At 42.9% G+C, this 3,124-nt stretch overlaps 1 pseudogene; it reads right to left on the reverse strand.

Annotated features, from left to right (window-relative positions):
- Positions 1–1,648: 1,648 nt before the first annotated feature.
- Positions 1,649–2,918, reverse strand: LOC101046063 (large ribosomal subunit protein uL3 pseudogene; annotated as a pseudogene).
- Between the last annotated feature and the right edge of the window lie 206 nt (positions 2,919–3,124).

Consider the following 3,124-nt stretch of genomic DNA (forward strand, 5'->3'; position numbering starts at 1 on the left):
GAAAAAAGTAGGTATAAAGGACAATTTGGGACAATTGCAAGATTTCATTACGAAGTATAGATTAGGTAATAGTGTCGTATCAATGTTAAATTTCCTGCTTTTGATAATTTTACTGTGTTTATCTTAAGAGAATATTCTTGTTATTAGGAGATACATATTCAAATATTTATGAATAAAAGGGAACAATGTCTTACTCTCATGGTTCAGAAAAAATTATACATATATAATAAGCAAATAGGGTAAAATGTAAATTATTGGTAAATTTAGTAAAGAATATATTATAAATTTTGTATACTATTCTTGTTGCTTTTCCATAGACTTGAAATTAATGCACAAATTATATCTCCCTAGACATGTACTGAGGTTGGAATTTAGTTTTTAGAGCAATGAACACTTCTGTGCTCCGTGAAGCACATATAAATGCTGTTTTAACACGTAATAGGAAAAATGCAAGCTTCATGGGGAAAGAGGACGTGTGCTTAATACAGATGTTTCTCCATTTATGATGGAGGTTACATCCCTATAAACCCGTCATAAGTTGAAAATACCACTAGTTGAAAATGCATTAACCTACTGAACATTGTAGCTTAGCCTAACCTACCTTAAATGTGCTCAGAATGCCTACAGTTGAGCAAATCGTCTAACACAAAATCTATTTTATAATAAAGTGTTGAATAGCTCATGTAATTTATTGAATACTGTACTAAAAGTGAAAAACATAATGGTTATATGGCTATTCAAAGTATGGTTTCTATTGAATGCATATCACTTTTGCACTATTGTAAAGTAAAAAAAAAATTATAAGTTGAACCATTGTAAGCTGGGGACCGTCTGTATTGAATTTGGTAATGAACTAGATTTTTTTTTTTTGAGACAAAATCTGGCTCTGTCACCCAGGCTGGAGTGCAGTGGCATGATCTCGGCTCACTGCAACCTCCAGGGTTCAGGCAATTCTCCTGCCTCAGTACCCTGAGTAGCTGGGACTACAGACATGTGCCACCATGCCTGGCTAATTTTTGTATTTTTAGTAGAGACTGGGTTTTGTTGACTAGGCTGGTCTCGAACTCCTGGCCTCAAGTGATCCACCCCCCTCAACCTCCCAAAGTGCTGGGATTACAGGTGAGAGCCACTGCACCTGGCCAAAACTAGATCTTTAAAGACAATTTTATGGGTAATTTGTGGCTTCAAGCTCATTTACACAATTAGTTTTTCAGGCTGATGACGCTTCATTTCTACATTTATGTGTTGCTTATTGAATCTGAGACAGGAGGCATAGATAAATTATTTAACTGAGGAATGTAATTTTCGCATAAAACATTGTTACTATTTTTGCTTTAAACAATCACTTATTTTAAAAATATTTAAACATGATAAAGATGTCTTTTATATTTGCCGACTGCTATGGAATGAACTGTGTCCCCCTGAAAGTCATGTTGAAATCCTAACCATGAGGGTAGAGCTCTCATGCTGAAATTAACACCCTTACAAGAAGAGAGCACCTCTTCCTCTCCTCCTTTCCTTCTCCACCGCAGATACAGCAAGAAGGCAGCCATCAGACGGAGAGTCCTCACCAGACCTTGAATCTGCTGGTTTCTTCATCTTGGACTTCCCAGACCCCAGAAATTGGGAATTGAATGTTTTGTTTTGTTTTGTTTTGTTTTTCAGTGGAAAATAACTTTTATTGAGACCCCACCAGCTTCAAAATCTGTTCCTGGCATTAAGCTCCTTCTTCCTTTGCAATTCGGTCTTTATTGAGTGGTCCCATGAATGCTTTCTTCTCCTCTGTGGTCTGGAAGTGGCCATGGCCAAACATGGAGGTGGTGTCAATGAACTTAAGATCAATCTTCTCCAGAGCCTGCCACTTGTTGTGCACCAGCAAGGACTTGCAGAGGGTGAGCACCCGCTTCTTGGTTCCTACCACACAGCCTTTCAGCATGACAAAGTCATTGGTCACTTCACCCTAGTGGACAAAGCCACGCAGAGGGTTGATGCTCTTGTCGGACAGGTCATAGTTGGTGGAGGCATTGTTCTTGATCAGCTTGCCATCCTTGATAAGGTAGCCCTGGCCAATCTTATAGATCTTCTTGTTGATCTCAGCGTGGTGATGGTACCCTTTCTGCCCAGCACATGCCACAGAGAAGGCCACACAGGCAGGATGCCATGCCCCAATACAGGTCACCTTGCGCAGGCCTTGGTGGGTCTTGCGGGGCAGCTTTTTGGTGTGGCAACGACTGGTGACCCTTTTGCCCTTGGTCACCCCAGTGACGTCAATCATCTTGTCCTGCCCGAACACCTGGTTCACAGGTACCTGCTGCTCCAGACTCTCATGGGCCCAGTCCAGCTTCTCGGACACAGTGCCTCCATTCACCTGGATCGCCATCAGATGGGTCTTTTTCTGGTGCAGAGGAAGCAGGTGCATCTGGATGTGGGCAATGACGCAGATGACTTGGCAGTATTTCTTCATGCGGCTGAAGTCCTTCTCCAGCTGCTTCTTGCCATCCTCATCCTGCCATTTCTTGCAGTACTTGGCGAAGGCCTTCTTAGATTTACGCCAGTTCTTATAGAAACGCCTTTTGCACTCATCGCTGATGTGCTCGGCGAAGACGGTCTTGAAGGTCCGGAGGCCTCGAGGGGTTTCCACGTAGCCCACAATGCCCACAACCACCATGGGTGGCATCTCCACAATGGTCACAGCCTCCACCACCTCCTTCTTGTTCACCTTGGATCCTGGCCTGCCGACTTCCCTCACGATATGGGTCATGCCAGCCTTGTATCCCAGGAAGGCTGTGAGGTGGACCGGCTTGGAAGGGTCATCCTTGGGGAAGCTCTTCACCTTCCCACGATGCCTGCTGCTGCGCTTCTGAGGCAGGAAGCCGAGGGACCCATGTCTGGGAGTGGAGAACTTCCTGTGAGACATCACGTCGTCAAATCCAGCCGGTAGAGCTGTTTGTTGTTTTTTAATCCACTCAGTCTATGGCATTTTGTTATAACAGCTCAAGTGAAGACACCCACCTATTTAATATATCCATTTAACATTTTCCTTCTGCCTTCTGATTTCACTTAATATTTCTTGTAATGCTGGTCATCTTAATTTATGACAGATATTTTTCTGGGGCAAAGAATT

The sequence above is a fragment of the Saimiri boliviensis genome, chromosome X (assembly GCF_048565385.1).
Source record: "Saimiri boliviensis isolate mSaiBol1 chromosome X, mSaiBol1.pri, whole genome shotgun sequence".
Taxonomy (NCBI): Eukaryota; Metazoa; Chordata; class Mammalia; order Primates; family Cebidae; genus Saimiri; species Saimiri boliviensis.